Source organism: Dermacentor silvarum, chromosome 3 (assembly GCF_013339745.2).
Source record: "Dermacentor silvarum isolate Dsil-2018 chromosome 3, BIME_Dsil_1.4, whole genome shotgun sequence".
In the NCBI taxonomy this organism is placed as follows: Eukaryota; Metazoa; Arthropoda; class Arachnida; order Ixodida; family Ixodidae; genus Dermacentor; species Dermacentor silvarum.
In genome coordinates, this window is record NC_051156.1 from 20036245 (window position 1) to 20062816 (window position 26572).

Genomic DNA, 26572 nt, shown 5'->3' on the forward strand with positions numbered 1-26572 from the left:
TGTATATATGCGTATACATACATACATAGCGGTTTCCATGCCAACCAGAGCTATGGACTTACGCCATCTAGTGAACACTTCATAAAACTACAGGTGGCTACATACTACATTGGAGGAAGGACAGACCCACGCCCTAAAAAGCTTCGCCCCTAAAGAAGGATAGGTGCTGACGCCCCTTCGAATTTCCCGCACTACACGTTCGTGACGTCGGAGATTACAAACGCAGGCCGGTCGCGATTGGTCGAAAGCGATTTATCGCTGTTAATAAAACGAAAAATGACATACACATTAAACGTACATAAACAGCATTTGCCAACTTTTTAAACTGTTTCAAGCGAGCAAGTACAAGTTCAGCGCAAAATTAAATAAGTAAAAATGGCATGCCGATACACCCAGTCGTGATACTTTCATAGTTTCGTTTTTGGTCCATGCATCATCGCGCACGCCTGTTCCGCCTAGTGTTTGGTTGCGTGTTGCGTGGCTCGAAAAACGTTGACTTCGCGGGAAACAGCCAGAAAATGTCTCGTGTGTGTAGTGTTGAGGGCTGTATAAATGACCCAAGGCGCTTGCTCAGGGGCAGCGTTGACCCGATTGTGTCCTTTCATGTGATGCCGCGCGATGAGCCCCGGCTCCCCGGTGTTCGCAACGGCTCAGAGCTCTGCCGATGATAAAATGGCAAAAGAGCCAGAGAAACCGAATGTGTGCGTGTTCTCTCTGCATTTCTGATGATGATGTATGATGTTTAATGGCGCAAGGGCCAGATATGGCCAAAGAGCGCCAGGCCAGTGTTCATGAGTTCACAATGAAGCAATGAATTGCAAAAGGTAGATGTGTCGTGGCTGTAAAAGGCCTAAAAACAATCGCTGTAAAATGCGTAAAATGTATATGCAATAAAATTATGGCAATGGATAACGAGGTGCACTATGATCACGAAAGAACAAATTGCAAGATAATGACGATAGGCGAAAATATATCACAGATAAATCTTTCTAAAAGCTCCACTGCCTTGACAGACCCTTTGAAAACGTAAGGGCCTGGAGGCGCGTGCTATGCAAAACTACTATCGCGGCGACATCCTCTGAAGAGAGGACGCGCTACGAAACTATTGGGCAAATAACATGCAGTACAACATAGCTCAGAAAATCCAGAACAGCTTTAGTGTTAAACAGAGGTTCGTCGCCAAGAAACATAGCGCGGTGGAGAGGGAGACGGTACTGGTACGCTAGAGGGAAGTGGCTTTTTCTCTCTCTTTCGGCTTTCCTGCACTCCACGAACACGTGGAGCACGGTAAGCCTCTATCCACATCTACCACAGGTTGGCGGGTCATTTCCAGTTAAGAGAAAATTGTGGATGCCATATGTATGTCCTATTCTCAGACGAGAGAATAGGACATTAGTTCTTCGTATTTTCGTAACAGGATGCCACGGGCCAATCTGTGGCTTAACTAAGTGGAGCTTATTGTTCGCTTCGGCATCCCACAAGCGCTGCCAGTGGCTTCGAAGTTTCTTTTTCAAGTAGGGCTTGAGATCTGTGGCAGGGATAGAAGCGGTAGGGTTAAGTCACCACCTTCGAAAATCGATTTTTTGAAAAAAAATGGACTTTTTAAAATTTAATATTTTTAGATTCCCTGTCTATTGAAGAATATTTAGCAAAAATAATTATTTTGATAGCTCAAGCGGTTCAAAAGTTCTGGCGATTTTTCCAACCCCTCCTAGATGCGTCCGAAACCGAAACTGAAGGTTTCTGATACCACGGAGTCTGTTACCTCATCATAAATGTCTCTCAGAATGCATATTACGTCATTTTAGTATGCTTTAGTTCATTTTCAAATGCTAGTCATTTTCTGAGTTCATTAAAATATTCCACTAGAGGGCTACGGAGCGATAGAGCACACTCTGTTTACTTTGCGCGCGTTGGCGTGGCGTTTGCGTCTGTGTCGCGTGTGCTTTTTCGTGCGCTTTTTGAACATCGTGGATTTAGCGCTATCCACTCAAGAAGAAAGTCTGTGTACTCTATGAAATATGAAAAACACGGCCACTACACGACGATGGCATGCCTGACCAGTGTCTGCTGCTTTGTGAGGAAGGCCGCGCGCAACTCAGGTGGAGACGCAAAGCAGGCAAGAAAAAAAATCCGTGCATCAGCTCGCTCAAAAGGAGACCGTGCCGCTTCCAAGGAGGGCCCAAGCTACGCGTCTGGTGGATTTTAGGCATTTCTGATGTTTTTTATTACATAAACATTCATTTGAAATCTTCAAACCCTTTTTTCTCAAAACATGTTTTTTTGCTATGTGCAGTTGCGCGAACAGTGATAACTCTCCGTGTAATAAATAATTTCGCGTAAAATTATGTGTGCTGTTTTGTTATACATAGAGCTGTGCATTCAAGCAGAATTAATGAAAACGAGCAGTAACTTTTTATACTATGGCCAATTGCGTAAAAAAAACCTGCCGGATATCATCTTTATTAGTTTTTTTATGATAACGCGCCTCAGCTTTGAGATACGGTGATGATGGTGCTTAGATGCACAGACTGTTGTCCTCACTACATACCTCCCAAGTCGCATTTGAATCGCATCGACCATATTTTACTTATGACTGTTGGCGCAACATGCATTTTTCGGCACATTTTGATTTTTATAAAAAAGAATTTTAATTTTCTGAAATTTTCTGGTTTTAAACATTCAAAATAACTAAGCTTTACACACCAAAAGTGCAGTTGAAACTTTCGGACCGTTACTGTGAAAATTTTTTTTGGAAGGTGGTGACCTACGGGCTCGCGATGTAGTTGATGTGGCCACTTGATGAGCCAGAACATTGCCCTCGATGCCTCTATGGCCAGGCACCCAGCACAAAATAATATGCTGGTTAGACATGTATGCTTTGCACAGAGCAGAATACAGTTCAATGAGTACAGGGTTTTTGCGTCTATGTAGAGTCATGAGGGCTTTTACGACGCTTAGGGAGTCTGTAAATATTATTGATCTTTTGACGTTTGATTTGCCTATACTCTTCACAGCCGATAAAAGTGCATAGGCCTCAGCCGTAAAAATCCTTGTTTCTGGGTGCAGTACATCTGACTCGGAGAACGACGGTCCGACTACTGCATAAGACACCCCTGCATGCGACTTGGAAGCGTCAGTGTAGAACTGAGTGCACGACGAGTACTTGGACTGAATTTCTAGAAAATGCATTCGGATATGTAGGTGCCTCTGGAGCGTCTTTTGTGACCTCTACAAACGAGGTATCACACTCTATGAGTTACCATTGCCACGGTGGCACTAACTTTGCTGGGGCCATCAGAGTATTTTCAGGTAGTGGGATATTCATTTGTTCACTAATTTTCCTTACACGTACTGAGAAGGGATCTCTTGCTGTCGGCCCGTTATTAAAGAGTGTGGCACTGGTCATATCATTTACGGTTGAGAAAGACGGGTGTTCCGAGTTCGAATTAACTTTCAGGAAATAGGTGAGGCTTAGGTACGACCGTTGCATGTCAAGCGACCACACGTCCGCCTCTACATACAGGCGTGCCACAGGACTTGTCCTCAAGGCACCAGTGGCTAGGCGGATGCCCAGATGGTGTACAGGATCCAGCATCCTCAGGGCGCTTGGCGTAGCGGAATGGTACACTATGGCGCCGTAATCTAGTCTTGTGAGTATGAGGCTCTTATGCAGATTCAAAAGACACTTTGTGTCACTACCCCAAGCGGTGCGTTACAACACTTTTAGAATATTTGTTTTCATGCACTTGTTTCTCAGATACCGTATGTGTGCCACAAACGTAAGCTTCGTATCTAGAATCACACCTAAAAATTTATGTTCGTTTTTATGGCCACACGTTGCCCTGCAACTCAATGTCAGGATCCGGGTTCAGACCCCTAATTCTGGAGAACAGGACGCAGGTGGTCTTTCATGGGTTAAGGCTAAATCCATGCTCGTCTGCCCACTTAGACACCTTGTTCAGTCCAAGCTGAATCTGCCGCTCATCGACAGCGAGATTGCACGAGGCGAAACCTATCTGTACATCATCGATGTATGCAGAATAAAACATGTTTCTTGGGATATACAGGCGCAAAGAACTCATTTTTACGATAAATAGAGTGCAACTGAGCACCCCGCCCTGTGGCACTCCAGTTACCTGCACAAATGGTCTTCATACAGCATTTCCCACACGAACACAGAATGTGCGATTAGATAAATAACTTTCTATGACATTTAAAATGTTACCACGTATACCAACTTGTGAGAGGTCTCTAAGTATTCCAAACCGCCACGTGGTATCGTAGGCTTTTTCCATATCAAGGAATACAGACAGAAAGAACTGTTTATGGACAAAAGCTTCACGAATCTGCGTGTGAATACGTATCAAATGGTCCGCAGTGGATCGAGCTTCTTGAAATCTGCATTGGTACGGGTCAAGCAGTTTGTTTGATTCAAGGAAATGTATTAGTCGTCGGTTTATCATTTTTTCGAACAGTTTGCAGAAACAGCTTGTTAGTGCTATAAGCCGGTAACTTGAAGCAGACTATGGGTCCTTGCCCTGCTTGAGTATAGGAATGACAATGGCCTCTTTCCAGGCAGAGGGAATCTCGCCGGAGGTCCATATAGAATTGTATAGGGAGAGCGGAGTTTTCTTTGTTTCATGGGGAACGTGTTTCAGCATTTGATAAGCTATGCGGTCAGGGCCTCGGGCAGACTTGTTGCAGCAACTAAGCGATGCATACAGCTCAGCAATGCAGAATGGCTGGTTATATGCCTCGTGTCCGGTACATTTTCTTTCTAGTTTCTGTTTTTCTATTGCAGCCTTGTGTTTTTTAAATGTTTGGGAATAGTGTAATGACCTGGCCACATGTTCAAAGTGTGCTCCCAGGCAGTTCGCTTGGTCTTCCAGACTGTCGCCTTGTCTGTTTACCAACGGGAGTGAATAAGTTTGTAGCCCTTTATCTTATTAACTTACTTCCAGACTCTGCCCTCGTCTGTATACGAGTTGATGCCGGATAAAAACTTCTCCCAACTCTCTCTCCTGGCCTGTCAACGCGTTCTTCTGCCCTGCGATTTTATCTTCTTAAAATTTATAAGATTCTCTGCAGTTGGGGAGTCACGTAGCAACCCCCACGCTTTGTTCTGTTTCGTACGAGCGTTCCGACATTCGTCGTTGCACCATGTGACACGGCGTTTGCAGGTCGCACCACTTATTTCAGGTATACATTCAGAAGCGGCATCTATTATAAAAGATGTAAGATACTCGACAGCAGCATCAATTCCCAGCGAAGATATGTCAGACCGCGAGATACTACTTGTAAGACTTTGGAATTTCTCCCTATCTGCCGTATCCAACTTCCAGCGGGGTGCCTGTGGTGGAGGTTCGTTTTGTAGTCGTGATCTCAGCAGTGTCGGGAAGTGGTCACTCCCGTAAGGACTTTTTATAACTTCTCATTTAAGTTCAGCAAATATAGACGGGGAAGCTACACTGAGATCAATGGAAGAAAACGTTTTGTTTGCGAGATTTTAGTAGGTGGGTTCCTTCTTATTCAGGAGACACGCACCAGAGGAGAAAAGAAATTGTTCGATTAGGCGTCCTCGCGCATCGATACGCGTGCCGCCCCACAAGCTGCTGTGTGGATAGAAATCGCCAAGAACGAGGTAAGGTTCTGGTAATTCATCTATAAATGACTGAAATTCATGCTTGTGTATAGGATAATGTGGGAATATGTAGAGCGATCAAATGGTTATGAGCTTACCCAGAAGTACAGCAGGAACGGTTACCGCCTCAAGTGCCGTATTGAGTGGAAGTTGCTGACAGGCTACACTTCTGTCGAGTATGATGGCCACACCACGAGATGATGCAGCAGAATCCTCGCGATCTCTTCGGAAAACAATATTCTGACGTGGGAAGTTGGTGTTTCTGGAGTTTAGGTGTGTTTCTTGAACACACAGCACCTTTGGATTAAATTTATTGATAAGTTCTTGGATGTCGTCTAGGTTGTGGATTAGTCCCCTAACATTGCACTGCATTATTGTGTTCATGTTGGAAGAAAATAAAAGGTGTTTCTGGAAAGGGAAGAGAGTGACTTTACTTTACAGGGCCTTTGTTAGGCCCTGTAATTAGTGTTTTGTATTTTTTGGTGCGGTCGAGAGAACCTCGCCGCTCCTTCGACGCCACCTACGCCGTTTGGCTTGGACTGGTGTCCATAGCCTCTTGCGAGGCACTGGACACCCGCTCCAGAGAGCGATGTGTGCGTCGCGTAGACTTAATTTCGAGCGACGAAGTCTTCGTCCCCACCGGGCCGGAAGTCGAAAGGACCCCTGTGGCCTCTGCGGTGCCCTGGCTGCTGCCGGAGCTTGTAGATGCCACTGGTGTGGAGACTTTGAGAGATGGAAGGGCAGCGTTGGCTGCTCCCACCCTAGGGGCGGATGGCGTTGGACTCGGCACGCTATAGGCGTGGTCCGGGCTGCCGCCAGAGGCCGTTTTGGTGCCGCCCCCCGTTGCGCCACTTCGGCGAACGATGTTTTCTGTGAGAATAATGATGAGATCCGTTGTCGAGCTTCACGGAATGTTATATTCTCCTTAACTTTTACTGTAATTATTTCCTTTTCTTTCTTCCAGGCTGGACAAGCTCTGGAGTATGCAGGGTGACTGCCGTCGCAGTTCGCACAATGTAGCTCATCATTATTGCCGTCGTCAGCAGAGTGAGCGGTTGCGCCGCACTTTGCGCAAATAAGCTGCCCTCTGCAGCTCTGGGATGCGTGACCAAATCTTTGACATTTGAAGCGACGTCGCGGGTTTGGAATATAAGCTCGAACATGAAGTTTTACATAGCCGGTTTCGAGAGTCTCAGGTAAAGTAGTTGAGTTGAAAGTGAGTTGAAAGTAGTTGAGGGCACGGCGGCATCGGAAACATGCGGACCATTCAAAATCCGTTTGTTTTCATTGTGCAGATCCTTAGCCTTCTGCAAGATCCTGTATCAAGTTGCTCGGAACCGCGTGTGGCTGCTACCAGTACGCTTCATCACGATGAACTACCTCGGAACGTGCTACAAGAGTTCAGCTGGCCGCCGTGGGAACGACTGAATCATCGCTCTACGTCATTGTGCCTGGAACGCTGCGCAGCACCACCACAGGTGGCGACACCATGTTGGCCGACTATAAAAGGGCTGCCAGCTTACTTTGCGGTCACAGGGCACGGCGGCATCGGAAACATGCGGACCATTCAAAATCCGTTTGTTTTCATTGTGCAGGTAAGACGGAATTCTGGTAAATGCTTTCGTTCCGATGACCGTTTTCTTTTGATGCTGCCGTGCCCTCGGCTGTGTGCTATGCTAAATGTACTCACTTATTCACTCAGGAAATTATTGTTGCTTGGGGGAGATATAGAACAAAATCCGGGTCCTGATTTGGCGCAAATCGCTAAACACCTTAAGGAAATTGCTTCGGATATTAAAGAAATCAAGGAAACTCGTCTGGTAGACATTGAGAAGAAATTAGATACAATTTCCGCTCTCGAAGAAAGGGTAACATCGTTTCAGGATCAGATTAACTGCATGCAAAACGTAATTCAAGCACTTGAAGCTAAAATAGATGCCATGGAAAATCATAGTAGACGGTCAAACTTGGTCGTTTACGGACTTCCAGAAAACGAAGACGAAACAAACACAGCACTTGAAACTGCGGTAAATAAAGGCATTTTTCAGGATGTCCTTGAACTTGACAGCGTTCAAATCGAGCGTATACATAGACTAGGCAAACGACGACCTGACTCGACGAGACCTGTGATTCTCAAACTCTTAGATACAAGAAGTAAAAATGCAATACTGAAAAGCGGTTTTAAACTAAAGGGCACGAATATTTCCATAGGTGAAGATTTTTCACAAAGAATTCGTGACATCAGAAAGAAATTGTGGGCTAGTGCGAAATTGAACCGCGACAAGAAAGATAAAGTTTCACTAGCATTCGATAAACTATATATTAACAACGTGCCTTTTGTCTGGGACCATGGTTTGAATGATAAAGTTCCGTTGCGAAAAAACGGCAATACGGGCACGAACCGCCCGATAACCAGACGCCACGCGCAGAATCAAAGCAAAAGTTGAGATACCAGGGTGATAATATAAACCCTTCCACTTCCTCTAAACATGTACATCCATCTCGTAAAGTTACTCGTAATACCCACAATGCAACGAAGCGTACGGTAAAAACTTAAGAATCTTAAATATAAACGCACGAAGCATTCTAAATAAAAAGGATTCTATTGAGGCTACACTACTCGAATACGACCCACACATTACAGTAATCACTGAAACGTGGTTACGAAATGAAATAAGTGATGATTTAGTTTTTCCGCCGAGTTACAGTGTCTTTCGTAAGGACCGGACAAGTAAGGGTGGAGGTGTTGCTATTCTTATCAAGCCGTCAATACAAGCGATTGTTTTAGCAGATGTCACTGAGCTTGAGTGTTTGTGCATTAAAATAACTTGTTGGGATCACTGCTTTGTGCTATATGCATGCTACAGGCCACCAGACGCTGCGCCTGAATATTTGCTAAAATTGCAAGAACACATGATACAATTTCAGAATAAAAAACTATTTCTTATAGGTGATTTTAACTTACCAAATGTTGATTGGGAACTCGTTCGGGCAAGCCGCAAATCGAACAAAAATGCTAACTCCATCTTTGACATCATGCTTACTCATGATCTAGTTCAAGTGGTCAAACAGCGTACTCGTGAACAAGGTTCGTCTCGTGCAATATTGGACCTAGTGTTTCTAAGCCGTGATTTTTATGAATATACTGTTTTAATTGAAAAAGGCCTGTCCGATCATCATCTTGTAAGTGTTACTATTCCTATAATCAACTGTGTCACTCCCAAACGTGCAACCGTACGAAGCTTCAAGGATTATTCAAGATCTAACGATGCCTCTATTGTAGAATACATGGAAAGTTGTTACACTGATTTTATTGAACATGACGGTGATGTTGATGCGCTATGGAGCCGATTTACTGAAATGTGCCATCACTGCATAAACACTTTCGTACCGACCAAATGTAAAAAGATTGCTAAAAACACACCCTGGATTACACGACCAATTATCCATCTAAAACGCAAATTGAAACGACTGAAAAAGAGTAACCCACGATGCGCTGTTATTCATGAGCTTAAAATAAATTTGGCACGCACTTTACGCGAATCAAAGGCTTTTTACTTCAAAACAACCCTACCAAACTTTCTAAAAAATGACCCTACTAAGTTCTGGAACTTCCTAAGCGACGGCAAGAGGCAGGTATCACAGATCTTAATTAACGGAAAAACAGTTACAGATCTGAAAGTCATAGCAGAGCATTTTAACACCTTCTTTCATAGTGTCTTTGCTAAGACAAGTCTCACTACGTCTCATCCAAGAGTGTTTCAACGCACTGACGTTGAATTCATATCATACTCTGGTGTCGTTTCAATGATTTTGAACTTGAACACAAAATCATCTTGTGGTCCAGACAACATACCTAATGTATTTCTTCGCCGCTATGCAGAAATTATTGCTCACTTTGTCATTGTGCTGTTTCGATGTTCACTGTTAACTGCAAAACTACCTAGTGATTGGAAGAGGGCTCGTGTTGTTCCCATCTTTAAGAAAGGCAACCATTTACTCTTAGAAAATTACCGTCCTATCTCATTAACATCACCAATTTCTAAAATGCTTGAACATGTAATATCTAAACGCATTGCGGAATTCCTCGAACAAAACTCTATACTAACTAACTTTCAGCATGGCTTCAGAAAGGGTTATTCAACCGTAACTCAGTTAGTCACAGTGGTTCATTCATTTGCAAAAGCTCTGGATAAGAATGGTCAAATGGACGTCATATTCCTCGATTTCAGTAAGGCATTTGACAAAGTTATTCATCACAAACTAATTACGAAACTTAAGGACATTAATCTGCCAGATATATTTATAGCATGGATTGAAGACTACTTGACGGAACGTGCCCAGTTTGTTTCAGTAGATGGGAACAATTCGAGCTTTCTTCCTGTAACATCAGGCGTGCCCCAGGGCAGTGTTCTGGGGCCATTGTTGTTTTTACTTTATGTAAATGACATTGTTAACGTAGTACTACCAGGAACTCAAATCAGACTGTTCGCGGATGATTGTGTGCTTTTTCGTCAAGTTACTTGTACTAATGATCAACACAATTTGAATTTTAGTCTTAATAACATATTAAACTGGTGTAATGAACATGGTATGGCTCTAAACGTACAAAAAACTGTTTATATTTGTGTAACTCGTACAAAAACACCTCTTGACTTTACGTATAACCTTGGCTCATCATCACTGCAACAGGTAACCAGCTACAAATATCTCGGCTTAACAATAACCAATGACCTATCTTGGAACCTACACATAGACAACATATGTTCTGCCGCCTTTCGTAAGTTATGTTTTCTAAAGCATAAGCTTAGAAATTCTCCTTCTAACATTAAACTTCTCAGTTACTTTACCTATATAAGACCTAAACTAGAATACTCTTGTGTTGTATGGGACCCCTTCACTAAATCTAACATAAAAAAACTTGAAGCTGTACAAAGAAAGGCAGTTAGGTTTGTTTATTCTAAATTTAAAAGTACAGACTCACCGTCTGAACTCATGGCTGCTAACAACATTGAAAAACTTGAACAACGACGAAAAAAGAACCGCCTCAACTTTCTTTACCTACTTCTTAATCATAAGTTAGCCCTTGACCCACATGCATATTTATCTCCTCTGTCCACTAGACACACACGACATCACCAAGCTCATTCTTTAACCCCGTACTTTGCTAGAACTAACGCGTTTAAGTTTTCCTTTTTCCCGCGTACTGTGTTAGAATGGAACCGTCTAACTGATCTTAGCCAATTTTCTGCTACTTAGAGCCTTGATACGTACTGTTAATTGGCATTTCCATTTGCGTTATTTTTTCCCATGTTACGTACTGTTAATTGGTTATACGTACTATTAATTGATGTGATGTTTCCATATTGCGTAATATTTTCCTATGTTATCTTTTGTGTTTGTACGTTTATCCTACCGCTTGTACCTGTCCTGCTGGGACCAATTCTTGGTCTGCAGTATGAAATAAATAAATAAAATAAAATGCTTTGTTGGGATTTCAATGTCATTCCGCCTGATTTTGATGCGCTGCACGTGGATTACGCCTTGGTCCTTCCATCCATCCAGGAGTTATTCTTCATTCAATGTCATTAAGTCTTCATCTGATACCACGCCTTTCTCTGTGTTCATAGTTCGATGTGCGCTCACAGAAACAGGTATGTTACCAAAAGCTACGAGGTGTGCCAGTTTGTTGTGCTGTTCCTTTTCTTTTAGTTCGAGGAGCAAATGTCCAATTGACCTCTTTGTTACCTTATAACCAGCTCCAATGGTCTCTTTTAGGCACTTGGCCACAAGAAATGGGCAAATTGCTCTAGCTTTCGTAGATGACTGCTCAAAGTGAAGGACGTAGAATTTCGGGAAAGTTCCTTTGTTTTTGGGCCAGAATAGCTAGGTTGCGTCGGTGCGTACCCTTTTCGAGGCACATCGGTTGTAAAAGGGTTTGAGGATCCCATGGAAAGAAGTGGTTTATTCGGCAACGGCGTCTGCCACCCACCACGGAGCCCAACAAGGGGACGTGGCAGAACATGTAAACAAGTCTGCACAGCGCCAGCAGTATGCCGTTACTATAACCCAATATGGTATACCCAAGGTAGGACAGCCACACCAGGTTAACCCTTGCCGCCAGGAAAAGTCGAAGTGAATGGAAAAAATGAGAGGACAGGACAGATTAAAAGTGGAAGGGAAAGACGAAGATGAGGGTAGAGAGAGATAGGAAAAGACGACTACCGGTTTCCCCCGGGCGGGTCAGTCCGGGGGTGCCGTCTACGTGAAGCAGAGGCCAAAGGGGTGTGTTGCCTCCGCCGGGGGGCCATAAAGGTCCGAACACCCAGCATCGGCTCAGCCCCCAGGATCCCCCTTTCCCCAGACACGGCTAAGTCGCGCACGCTACACGCGGGAGGGTCCAACCCTCATGTCCGTGGTGTCGCCACACACCAAACGCCTGCTGACGTAGACGCCCCTGCGGGGTCTCTGCATTTCTCGCCCTCGGATTATGTATATAATCCCGCCATCGGAAAGTATCTTGGCGTGCCCCAGAGGCCAGTCCTTTCTCGAGCAGCTGTTCCCTCAATGCGGCCTTCAACCCCCCCCCCCCCCTATTGGTGCCCCTGCAGCAGCAAACTTGCGGCTCTGTGAGTGCTGATTGCCATTAAATAAAACCACGCAATAACCATACCGAGTACGTGCGCAACCTTCTACGCTTGTTCTGTCGGGAACATCGTCGTCTGGCGGATCGGACGCTTCGCCTTCCGTCGACGAAAACGAAGCTCTGCTTTCCGCCGGCGAGGCCGGTGGCTCACCGCCATCGCACGCGGAAACACCTACCGCTCGAGCACGGAGGATCTTTTCGCGCTCCGTTTCACTGAATATCGGTGAAATGCAGTCCTGCTTCCCTGACGAGCTCTTCGTTGCAAAGTTCAGCGGCAGCAACGGTATCCATCGCGGCGAACGCAAACGCAGCGGCCATGCAGCCATGATGCAGCCAGTGCCTCGGCCGTTTACGCAAGCGGTGACTTATCATGGCGCATTCTGATTCGCTGAGAGCAATGAAATCTGTGACGACACTGCTCCAGTGCCAAATCTGGGGTGAGAGAAATTGAGGAAGAGATATTTGGTCTTTGTTTACGAATTTCATCGCTAATAACTCATATTTTTGCACCCAACAAAAACTGCATGCATTCCTGAAGCTCCCTCTTTTATTCCAGCTGAACTTCCTGTTTCTCTTTAGTGTCCCTTTAAATGTGCGAGGGGTGTGGTACGATACTGTTGACGTGAGGTAAAGTTTGTATCGGCCAAATCGGTCGATGTCTCAATGAGAGCTTAGAACCTGCCCTTTCGATATAGAATGGAACAGGGTCATATTGGCCGTTAAAATCGGAGTTTATCGGATAAATCCGAAGTGTCAAAAATTTTACCGGCGAGTGTTTATCGGATTTTTTCGAATTTATCCGAAAACACGGAGCCCTACTCATGACCAAGTTCAAGTGGTCAGGCAGCCTACTCGTGAACAAGGTTCGTCTCGTGCAATATTTGACCTAGTGTTTCTAAACCACGATTTTTATGAATATACTGTTTTAATTGAAAAGGGCCTGTCTGATAATCATCTTCTAAGTGTTACTGTTCCTCTAATCAACTGTGTCAATCCCAAACGCGCAACCGTACGAAGCTATTCAAGGATTATTCAAGATCTAACGATGCCTCTATTGTAGAATACATGTAAAGTTGTTACACTGACTTTATTGAACTTGAGCGCGATGTTGATGCGCTATGGAGCCGATTTACTAAAGGTATTCACTTTGTCTCTTATTGTTTGGGCACCAAACCCTTCCTGCCGAGGAACACGATGAGCTGTCGCAGTACCTACTGGTACCAGTTGACTACCCCCTGTCGCAGATGAAGGACTGAACATTCTTTATTATTTAAATCAAATCAAATCAAACATTTCCTCGAGTACAACACGGAAGTATCCTCAAGCGCTTCGGTGGAACGGCTCTTTATCGTTGCCAACGAAGTGCTGACGAAAAAACTGGTTCGTCTGTCGGACAGCAACGTCGAGATGCAACTCTTACTGAGTTCAAAGAAGGGAACGATTTTACTATGTTGCACATATGTACTTTGGAGATTTTTTTTAACACGAAAGTGTTTTATGCCGGGGTCCACCAAGACTTCACTGACGTATTTCCGTCACGGAAATACGTCACACGAACATACACGAACATAATACAAAGAAAGAAACCAGAAGAAAAAGTTACACAAACATGCAAAATTTGGAAATCGAACCCACGACCTCTCGGTCCGCGACGATAGATCGCCGAGCGTTTAACCCATTGCGCCACAAACGCATTTGCAGAGAGCTATAGACAGACGCGCCTTATATATCTAACACTCCTCCGTGTACCCGCGCTCTTGCTCGGGGCGGTGCCGCCGCCTACGAGCAGAAAAGAGAAGTACTGCATTATGACACTAACGCGCACCGACAGTGAACGCTTCGGTGGTCTCAGCACTACGACGCCTCGATGCCAGCATTCGAAGGGACGCTGACATCAAGAAGCACTACCAACGCGTTCTCGCAGAAGCACTACTAGGTGGCGTTCACCGTACTCAGCACAGCGGAGCGTGGCCTCCGCAATTAGCTCTGAAAATGTTTCTGAAGTTGATCGCGGAGGCTGCAATTGCGACGCGCTGTACGCGCTGATTTGACTCGGTGACGATTCAGTTACGTGCTTTGTCTTGCGCGTTGTATTAGTGTGTCAGTTACGTGCTTCGTCTTTCGCGTTGTGCTAGCGTGTGCAGCGTAGTGCAGCTTCCATATGCACGACGGTTGCTCATGGTCATCGACGTTGGTAGTCGTGATGGAGGAGACGTGCCACCAGGCGTCAGCGTGGGTGCATCAACGCCTAAGGGCGCTTTAGCCACAAAACACCAATAGACATTATATATCAATGTGCAATAAACATTACACTACTTCTGTGAAGACACGTTTCACTTTCGTGTTCTATACCGATTCCTATATAAGAGGGATCAACCACATTTTTTTCACTCATGCTGCAATACTGAGCCAGCATTCATTAAACGCCTATGTATTGTTCCTTTCAATGTGGTTTCTTGTGCAAGAATTTTTATATTGGTGCATGTGAGTAGCTTTCCATTTTCACATCTGAAGCGCAGTATCCTAAAGAAATTATGGGGTTTTACGTGCCAAAACCACGATCTGATTATGAGGCACGCCGTAGTTGGGGACTCTGCAAAATGTCGACCACCTGGGGTTCTTTAACGTGCACCTAAATATAAGTACACGGGAGTTTTCGCATTTAGCCCCCATCGAAATGCAGCCACCGTGGCCCGGATTTGATCCCGCGACCTCGTGCTTTGCAGCCCAACACAATAGCCGCTAAGCAACCACGGCGAGTTGCAGTATCATGACTGCTTATTTGATGACCAAAGTTGAAAGTGCCGTATGTGTTGCACTTGCGATAGACGAGCATCAAAGTTGCAGTTAGACACGTCTGGAGTATGTCTGGTGCTTCCTGAAAAAATTCTTCTGTGGATTCTTCTTTATCTTCAGAAAATCTGCTGCCGGCGATGTTCAATTTCGTATAATATACGTAGTTCGATGCGAGTTTTAAATTCGTCACTTTATTTCGTCTCAGGATTATCCGACACTATATTTTAATTAAAAAAAATCAAATGTAACGGTAATGTAACGACACGTTCCAATGTTCGAAGTGTAACTGGAGCGCGTTGCTCTCGCATTAATGGAACTTGTAACGGGAACTCGTTTCAAGATTTAGAAGGAACGGGGAACGAGCTTTCGTTCCTGTTTTAGAGGAACGTGTACAACACTGCTGACAAGTTTGGGATGCATTTGCAAAAATAATTTATTAGGCCTAGAAACCTGAGGACAGCTGCTTTGTCTTTTGGTGGGGAAAAATCTCTCACCGCCACCACGAGCTCGTCACATGGCCTTATGCCACTTTTACTAATAACGTCACCCAGGAATACAATTTCTGAGAGCCCAAACTGACACTTTTCTAGAGAGCTAAGACAGTAAACAGTCGCTCATCGTGCTCTTCTCTGGTACGTCCCTAGACTAGGATGTCATCCATATGTACTTTTTGTAGCCAAGGCAGCAGTTGGGCGAACAACGAGTTTAGTGCGGTTGAGCAAGTCACATATATAGAGATGCAAACGGGACGTAACAGATCACGGGATTACGGGTGCTCGGTGACGACTGCAGATTCAGCCATGCTACATCTCCCCTTTACTGGGACACAAATTAATTAGGCCTTTCAGGTTGCGGGTATCGACAGGGCTTGTGGCTAGTCCTCGTGCTTCTGCGTAGCTCTTGAGAGGGGTGGTTTTCTCTGGAGCCTTCTTCGGGAGCCTTTTCGGGACTATCTTCGCGATAAGTCCCGCAGGTGTTCTCTTGTGCGTCAGATTTATCGACCATCTGCTATTCTCAGGATCGCTGAACGGGGCGTGTTGGCTAGCCTCAAAAGAATAGCAGGCGACCAGGTTCGCTGGAGGGTTTCGTATGTAGTGACTGGCTCACCTGGAGAGAGTGGTGATAAGTGCCTCGTTCCGCGGTTATAGTAAAACAGGCGTTGACGGATCTCCCGGAGCCTGCTGTGAACGGCTTTGCTTGATACTGCCTCTGGTACTAGGTGGCTGGTGGGCACAGGCAGCAAGGTCCTGATTTGCCGTCCCATGAGTCTCTGCACAGGTGACTTTGGAATATCATCTCTGGGGGTGTTGCGCCATTCGAGCAATGCCAATGAAAGTCAACTCGGTTACGTCAACATTTCTTCAGAAGCTTTTTGGCTTCTTGTACTGCTCTTTCCATCATAACATTAGAGTGGGGACGATACGGACTTCACGTAACATGGGCAACACCTAGCTGCTACAGGACATTTGTGAAAGGCCGGCTGCGGAACGGTTGGCCGTTATCATTGCAGAGCTTAAGCGGTAAGCCATGTGTGAAGAACAGCTCTGCGCACCATGACGTCAGAGCGCTAGCAGTGCTCTGACGGAGTTCGCGGATCTCAAAAAAGACAGAATAAAAGTCCACAATGACGGCAAATTCACAACCCTCATGGAAGAACAGGTCCATTCCAACGAATTCCCAGGGCAGCTTTGGGATGTCGTGGCAGTAAAGAGACATTTTCGCGTTTGGCGGCTGGTAGTTCTGGCAGACAGCGCAATTTTCGCAAAACTGCTCTACCTCATGTGACATATTTGGCCAGTACATGACGTCTCTTGCGCCTGCCTTCATCTTTTCCGCTCCCGGGTGCGCAGCGTGAAGCAGCAGCATAATGTGTCTCTTTTTTGAAGATGGTACGATTACATTGTTGCTGCGAAAAACAAGACCTTCTTGCGTCTGCAGCTCTTCTTTTTAGGACCAGTACGGACGCACATTTTCGGCTACCTCGCTTTTTTCGGGCCAGCTTGTTTCGGCGTCACCTGGAAGCTTGACGAGAGCAGGATCTTCATTGGTGGCCGCAAGAAGATCCCTCAGGTGCTGTTGCGAAGCTGAAACGTATTCAAGCACATTTACTTGAAATTGCTCCATTTCTTCTTGCATTAGTTGCTTTCTTGGGAACCGAGATAAGGCGTCAGCCAAAAACAGCTATTTCCCTGGATGTAGATCAACTTAATATATCGCTGCAAAGTCAAACACATGCGCTGCAGGCGAAGTGACACTGATATAGTGGTTTGCTGAATATCGGCACCAAGGGGCGGTGATCAGTTTCGACAGTTACACTTTCCTGGCCGAAAATGTAATCGTGAAACTTGATGCAGCCATGGACAACTGACAATATTTCTTTCTCAATTTGTGCGTAGCATTGCTGCGCCTCTGTCAGCGAGCATGACAAGAAAGCGACGGGGTGGCTGTCTTGAATAAGGACTGCACCAACTCCCATTTGGCTCGCGTCGACCTAAAGGGTGACCGGCTTAGTTGCATCGAAGAAGGAAAGGATTGGTGCGTTCATTAAGCTCTGACGCCACATTTCATAACTTCGTTGCTGAGCCTCGGTCCAAACCCATGCAATGTCCTTGCGCAGCAAATTCTCAGTGGGGCAGTCACGATGGACATGTTAGGAATGAAACGTTGCACATGCCTAGAAAGACTTGGAGTTCCTTACTGTTCTTTGGCCCTATCATTTCCAGTATGTCCTCCCCGCAGGGGCGTCTGCGTCAGCAGGCGTTTGGTGTGTGGCGACACCACGGACCCGAGCACACGAGGGTAGGACCCTCCCGCGCCTATTGTGCGCGGCTTGGCCGTGTCCGGAAAAAAGCGGGTCTTGGGGGTTGAGCCGATGCCGGGAGTTTGGACCTTTATGGCCCCTTGGCTGAGGCAACGCACCTCTTTGGCCTCCGCTTCACGTAGACGGCACCCCTGGGCTGACCCACCCAGGGGAAATCGGCTGGTCGCCTTTTCCTATCCCCCTCTCCGAACTTTTTCTTTTCTATATGCCCTGTCTGCTGTCCTGTCTTCTCCTCTCTTCTGTTACTTCTACATTTTCGTAGGTGGCTTGGGTTAACCTTGTGTATGTGCCCTCGCTTGGGTATCTTATATTGGATTATAGCAGCAATGCACGGCTGGCGTCTGTAGCCTTACACTTTAAGTGCTGCAGCATCCCCTAGTTGGGCTCCGTGGTGGGTGGCCGTCATTGCCGCCGAAATAAACCGAACTAATATGGGAACACCTGCATTTCCCTGTTTACTTGATCGTCACCCTCACAGGAGGGGACGCACCGATGAAATATTAAACCTATTCAGACCGAAATAAACTTTTTCTCGATTCCTAGTTGTGCACAGTGAGAAAACTGAAAAACCAGCTCGAACCGTATACCCTTTTCTTGTTGCAAAAGGCCTGACTGAAGCCCTTTGCCCAGGTGATAAGGTCACCAAAATCAGGCGCGGATCCAGGGGGGATGTCCGGATGTCCTGACCCACCCCCCCTCAGATTTCTGTATCACCCCCTCGCTGATAGGGGGATGGCCCTGTCAAAATAAATATGGCCACCAGCATTCTTCAAAATTATTTTTCGTGAGTACCAATGGTATCAGCCATGTAGAAGTAAAGGTAGCTCGCTCACAAGCTTAGTTGTACTCCGTAGGGGTGTGGTGTCGCGAAGTTGCCGTAGTTAATTTTTCTCGTGAACACCTTGGACCTCCTGGCGCCGGCCGTGCCTTACTCGTCCCGTCGGTGGCGTCGAATGAACGAGGGGACGGACTTTTGCCAAGCACGCCGATGTCCGCGCGAGCGCCTTCGCGCCTGATCAACTTAGTTCCGAATTGGGGTGTCATCGGTTCCGCGACCAACCTGCTTAATGAAAGAGATCTCTCGCTGAAGTGTTCATATATAAATAATAACAACTAACAGCTAAACTAAGAACTACGCATAGGCAACTTTTCTTTAACTGTAGCACTCATTGTGATCACAGTTACACGTTGTCAATATCCAGTACGAGCACAGTACCGTTCGTACGCTACAAGTTTTTCATTGTAACTTCGCAGTTTTATTGTCGTACATTAAGCACAGGAGGCTCAAGCCCACCGGATCCGTTTGTCTGAGTGGGCATTCTCGCGGAGCGGGGCGAAGCCTCCAGCAGCGGCTGCGAAGTGGGGGAGCGTGACGTCAGCGGCCAACGCCAGCGCGCGGGCCTAGGATGGCGTCGCGTGGTTAGAGAAACGGGAGCAGATGCGCGCCTTGTGTAAAAGGATGACGTCGCGTGGGAAACAAAACATGAAGACGCTGGCTCGCGCTCACGGCTACTACGCCACATCGTTCTTTTTGCAGGTGGCGTCGTGAGTCTTCATACGCGGTGATTCGCATATCGTAAACAACCAGCGTAGTGGTTGCCGCATTGAAACGAAGGTGTCTCAGCCGAACACAAAGAATCTTATTAAGGAAATCAAGGTGTCCCAACAGAACTCCAAAGACGGACCCGTGGTTACGCATGGATAACGAACCTGCGACAGACCATCCCAAATTTTATTTTAAGAAACAATACAGGCTGATATATCGGGTGTTCAAAATTAAGCTTTATGGTTTTCTTAAAATTAGGCACTGGGAGGCACGTGAAAACCAGCTGCGCAAATAAGTTTTGTGGCCAGGAGGACACAAAGTGAGATAATTATCGCTGTCTGCAACCGAATTAACTAAAATTGAATAATTAACTTTTTATTGACTGCAGTAAGTGTGTATGTTTGTATTCAAAAGTTAGAGGCAGTCGTGTTTCTGCACAGTTTCACTTGGAAGAATTCTTCTAGCATTTCTATGCTCCGAGATATCCAACTCCAAATTTTAATTGTCGTTCGCATGATTACGCATGCAAGAAAGTGAGGATCGGCGCAAAGCTCCTCCCTGATGTGACGCGGCTGTTGGGTGCAGCGTTTAGTCTGACAACGCGGTAGAGGCATTGGCAAAAATAATAACTGCCCCCCTTTCCCTCACGGCTGGCGAAATAAAAAAAATCGAAGAACCCGTAACCGCTGTCGTAACACGCGACCGCGCAGCCTGTAAAGATGGCGGCAGCTGCCATGCCGTGATAATGGCGCGAGCGGAGAAGTCGGAGGGCAGTGCACGCGCGTAATGGTGACTAGACGACCGGGCATGGTCCTTGTTTGGGCTACGCAAATAAAGTGACTGCTGATTTCCAAGTATTGTAAGTTTTATTGAAATCAAAAGCAACAACTGCACCATCAACAGCAGAACCTTTTTTAGCTATATGCTAACGAATATTTCATACTGCCGCTTTAACTTTGGTGTTGTCATGCACAAATCTCATGACAACACTTCACCCATCCAGATGTCAATGCCCTAAAAATGTTCAAAATGCCTCCCTTCCACAGCAACGCAAAGCATAAACCGCTCTCGCGTCGAGTCGATAACTGCGCAGTACAATAGAAATTTGGAGTCGGATATCTCGGAGCACGAACACGCTAGAATAATTCTTCCGACTGATACTGTGTAGAAACACGACTGCCTCTAAGTTTTCAATACAAACATACCCACTTACTGCAGTCGACAAAAAATAATTGTTCAACTTTAGTTAATTGGGCTGCTCACAGCGGTAATTATCATCTCACTTTGTGCCCCCCTGGCCACATAACTTATTTGCACAGGTGGTCTTCGCGTGCCTCACAGTGCCTAATTTTAAGAAAACCATGAAGCTTAGTTTTGAACAACCGGTATTATCAGGCACAGCCGACAAGCACATGGCTGTATTGGGTAACGTCCTTTTCCTATAAGCTCGGAGAAACCGATACCTGGCTTCGCTATAGTGCTTCTTCCTCTTTCTGGGGTTTTATGTGCCAAACCAGTTCTGATTATGAGGCACGCCGTAGTGGAAGACTTCGGATTAACTTTGACCACCTGGGGTTCTTTAACGTGCACTACAACGCAAGCACACGGGCGTTTTTGCATTTCGCCTACATCGAAATGCGGCCGCCGCGGCCGGGATGCGATCTCGTGCTCCGCAGAGCAACGCCTGAACTGACTAAGCCACCACGGCGGGCTACAGGTGTTGCTCTAGCCGTAGAAAACGCGGGTTTATCGTGAGCAGAAACGGTGAATTTCGGTAAATGATAAAGGCTACTATCATCATCATCATTGACAGAGGCTGACCCCCCCCCCCCTCAGAAAAAACCTGGATCCGCCCCTGACCAAAATGGCGAGCGGGGACCTCCGGCTTGAGATCCGTTATAAAGCGCAGCACAATAAATTGAACAAGCTTGTGGAATTCGGAGACATACCTGTTACTGTCTCACCTCATCGGTCTATGAACACGGCACGTGGAGTAGTATCTGATGCAGATCTCATCGACTTGTCAGAAACCGAAATATTGGAAGGCTGGAAAGAAGAAAATGTAACAAACGTACAGCACATCGTTATCAGAATAGAAAATAAGGAAATTCCCACTAAACACCTCATCCTGACCTTTGCCACTCGCGATCTCCCACAAACCATAGAAACTGGATACACTAAGATAGCTGTCAGACCATACATACCTAATCCCAGAAGATGCTTCCAATGCCAAAGATTTGGCCACGGCTCGCAGAGCTGCCATTGTAGACTCACGTGTGCGAAATGTGGAGTCCAAGGTCACGCCTCAGACAACTGCGAAGCGACACCTCACTGTGTAAACTGTGATGGTGAACATCCATCTTATTCTAGATCTTGTCCCAACTGGAAAAAAGAAAAAGAAATTATGACTCTCAAAGTGCGTGAGAACATCTCCTTCAAGGAAGCACGTAAAAGGTGCTTACCATTCCATAGCACAACATATGCCGATGCGACGCGTCAGGGAGCAGCGTCGCACCGGCTTCCGCCACCTGCCCGGCCCGCGCCCAGCGAGCCGCCGGCTGTGGCAGCCCCTATGGTGGGAGCAGCCAAGGCTGCCTTGCCATCACCGAACTTGGCCACACCAGTGGCCTCTGCTAGCTCTGGGAGCAGCCAGGATAGCACAGAGGCTAAGGAGGTACCGTCAACCTCCGCACTGGTGGGGACAAAGGCTTCGTCTTCCGAGGCGAAGCCAAACCGACGTACAGATCGCTCGCTAGAGCGAGTGTCCAACGCCTCGCAAGAGGAAATGGACACAACTCCTTCTCAGACGGCACACGGAGTGCCTAGGGAGAGGCGACTCTCCCAAGAACGCTCCAAAAAAGACAAGACACCAGTTACAGCGCCTGGAAAAGGCTCTGTAAAGTAGGCTGTACACTTCCTAAGAGATACACAGCATCGTTTATTTTCCTCCAACATGAACACAATAATGCAGTGGAATGTTAGGGGACTACTCCACAACCTAGACGACATCCAAGAACTTATCAATAAATTTAATCCAAAGGTGCTGTGTGTTAAAGAAACACACCTAAAATCCAGAAACACTAACTTCCTACGTCAAAATATTGTTGTCCGAAAAGAGTGCGAGAGGATTCTGCCGCATCATCTGGTGGTGTGGCCATCATACTCGACAGAAGTGTAGCCTGTCAGCAACTTCCACTGAATAAGGCACTTGAGGCAGTAGCCGTTCGTGCTGTACTTCTTGGTAAACTCATAACTATTTGCTCGCTCGACATATTCCCACATTATCCTTTACACAAGCATGAATTTCAGTCATTTATAGACTTGGCGATTTCTTGGCGATTTCTATGCACACAGCAGCTTGTTGGGCGACACGCGTATCGATGCGCCAGGACGCCTAATCGAACAATTTCTTTTCTCCTCTGGTGCGTGTCTCCTGAATAAAAAGGAACCCGCCTACTACAATCTCGCAAACCACACATTTTCTTCGATTGATCTCAGTGTAGCTTCCCCGTCTATATTTCCTGAACTTAAATGGAAAGTTATAAAAAATCCTTACGGGAGTGACCACTTCCCTATACTGCTGAGATCACCACTACAAAACGAACCTCCACCACAGGCGCCCCGGTGCAAGTTCGATACGGCAGATTGGGAGAAATTCCAAAGTCTTACAAGTAGTATCTCGTAGTCTGAGATATCCTCGCTGGGAATTGATGCTGTGGTCCAGTATCTTACATCTTTCACAAATGACGCCGCTTCTGAATGTATATCTGAAATAAGTGGTGCGACCTGAAAACGCCGTGTCTCATGGTGGAACGACGAATGTCGGAACGGTCGCACGAAACAGAACAAAGCGTGGGGGTTGCTACGCGACTCCTCAACTGCAGAGAATCTTATCAATTTTAAGAAGATAAAATCGCAGGGCAGAACAACGCGCCGACAGGCCAGGAGAGAGAGCTAGGAGAAGTTCTTAGCAGGCATTAACTCGTATACAGACGAGGGCAGAGTCTGGAAGACAGTTAATAAGATAAAAGGGCTACAAAATTATTCACTCCCGTTGGTAAACATACAAGGCGACAGTCTGGAAGACCAAGCGAACTGCCTGGGAGCACACTTTGAACATGTGGCCAGCTCATTCCACTATTCCCAAACATTTAAAAAACACAAGACTACAATAGAAAAAACAGAAACTAGAAAGAAAATGTACCGGAGACGAGGCATACAACCAGCCATTTTGCATTGCTGAGCTGTATGCATCGCTTAGTTGTTGCAACAAGTCTGCCTCAGGCTCTGACCGCATAGTTTATCAAATGCTAAAACACCTTCCCCATGAAAGAAAGAAAACTCTGCTCTCCCTATACAATGCTATATGGTCCTCCGGCGAGATCCCCTCTGCCTGGAAAGAGGCCATTGCCTGGAAAGAGGCCAGGGCAAGGACCCATCGTCTGTTTCGAGTTACCGGCCTATAGCACTAACAAGCTGTCTCTGCAAACTGTTCGAAAAAATGATAAACCACCGACTAATACATTTCCTCGAATCAAACACTGCTTGACCCGTACCAATGCGGATTTCGAGAAGGTCGATCCACTGCGGACCATTTGATACGTATTCAGACGCAAATTCGCGAAGCTTTTGTCCATAAACAGTTCTTTCTGTCTGTATTCCTTGATATGGAAAAAGCCTATGATACTACGTGGCGGTTTGGAATACTTAGAGACCTCTCACACATTGGTATACATGGTAACGTGTTAAATGTCATAGAAAGTTATTTATCTAATCGCACATTCCGTGTTCGTGTGGGAAATGATGTATCAAGACCATTTGTGCAGGAAACTGGAGTGCCACAGGGCGGGGTGCTCAGTTGCACTCTATTTATCGTAAAAATGAGTTATTTGCATCTGTATATCCCAAGAAACATGTTTTATTCTGCAAACGTCGATGCTGTACAGATAGCTTTCGCCTCGTGCAATCTCGCAGTCTGTGAGCGGCAGATTCAGCTTGGTCTGAACAAGGTGTCTAAGTGGGCAGACGAGAATGGATTTAGCCTTAAGCCATAAAAGACCACCTGCGTCCTGTTCTCCAGAATAAGGGGTCTGCACCCTGATCCTGACATTGAGTTGCAGGGACAACGTGTGGCCATAAAAACCGAACATGAATTTTTAGGTGTGATTCTAGATACAAAGCTTACATTTGTGGCACACATACGGTATGTACGAAACAAGTGTATGAAAACAGTGAATATTCTAAAAGTGTTGTCACGCACCACTTGGGGTAGTGACACAAAATGTCTTTTGAATTTGTATAAGAGCCTCATACTCACAAATTTAGATTATGGCGTCATAGTGTACCATTCCGCTACGCCAAGCGCCCTAAGGATGCTGGAACCTGTACACCATCTGGGCATCCGCCTAGCCACTGGTGCCTTGAGGACAAGTCCTGTGTCAAGCTTGTATGTAGAGGCGGACGTGTGGTCGCTTGACATGCAACGGTCGTACTTGAGCCTCACCAATTTCCTGAAAGTCAATTCAAACTCGGAACATCCGTCATTATTAACTGTAAATAATATGCTAAGCGCCACACTCTTTAATAACCGTCCGACAGGAAGAGAACCCTTCTCACTACGTGTAAGGAAAATTAGTGAAGAAATGGATGTCCCACTACTTGAAAATACTTTGATGGCCCCAACGAATCCATTGCCATCGTGGCAGTGGCAACTCATAGAGTTGCCACTGCCACGATGCCACGCCCCAGAGGCACATATCCAGATGCATTTTCTAGAAATCTAGTTCAAGTACTCGTCCTGCACTCAGTTTTACACTGATGCTTCCAAGTCACATGCAGGGGTGTCTTATGCAGTAGTCGGCCCATCGTTCTCTGAGTCCGATGTACTGTACCCGGAAACAAGCATTTTTACGGCTGAAGCCTATGCACTTTTATCGGCTGTGAAGAGTGTAGGCAAATCAAAACTCAAACGATCAATAATATTTAGAGACTCCCTAAGCGTTGTAAAAGCCGTCATGACTCTACATAAACACAAAAATCCTGTATGTGGTAGAAGGACGACTTTTGATCGGTGTGCGGGGCCGATATTCGAAAATGCGCGGGCTTTTCGGTGCTTGTGCTCGGCGTGCGGGGCCTAAAAGCGCGGGAGTGAGCGTCGGTGGGGCGCGTGGTCGGTGCGCGTGCCGGGGGAGACCATCTGGAACGACGGGGCAGCCAGGCTGACAGAACGGGCAGTGCAGCAAGATGGACCGGACCGAACGCTTGCCCACGTCCCGGCATCCGGGGTCCAGTAATGCAAACCGGGCGCCGCCCCGGCTTCTTCCATCGTCGCAGGTCCTGCTGAGCTGAGCCACGGCTCGGCTCGCACGACCGCTGCCGTGCTGCCGGGCTCGGGCTACGTCCCAGAGCCCTAGTCCTGTTCTTCAATCCGGGCGTCGTCCCGGCTTTCACCCCACTGCTGTGCTGGGCTTCGTCCTGGCTCTCATCCAACAACTACGGTGCCGAGCTCGGGCTACGACCCACAGCTAACGCTCCGGAACCGGGCTACGTCCTGGTGCCACCCTGAACTTCAACCGCCGCCCGTACCCACCACCGTCAGAGCCAAGTCCGCCGAGCCGTCGCCACGAGGCCGGACTCCTGATTAGCATTGTGAGTACTCGAGTGTGACAGTTACCCAAGTTTATCTGTATAGTTTATGTGTTCCCGTATTCGTCCCATCTGCTGTTTTGTGTCATAAAGACATCTCTTTGTGTCTCTGGGTGCCTTCTTGTGCGTCTGGCTGACCTGCGCCCACACAGTTGCCCACACTGTACTCATTGAACTGTATTCTGCTCTGTGCAAAGCATACATGTCTAGCCAGCATATTGTTATATGCTGAGGCATCGAGGGCAATGTTATAGCTGATCAAATGGCCACATCAACTACATCGCGAGCCCTTAGCCCTACCGCTTCTATCCCTGCCAGAGATCTGAAGCCCTACTTGAGACACAAACTTCGAAGCCACTGGCAGCGCTTGTGGGATGCCGAAACGAACAATAAGCTCCACTTAGTTAAGCCACAAATAGGTCACTGGCATCCCGTTACGAAAATACTAAGAACTAATGTCCTATTCTCTGGTCT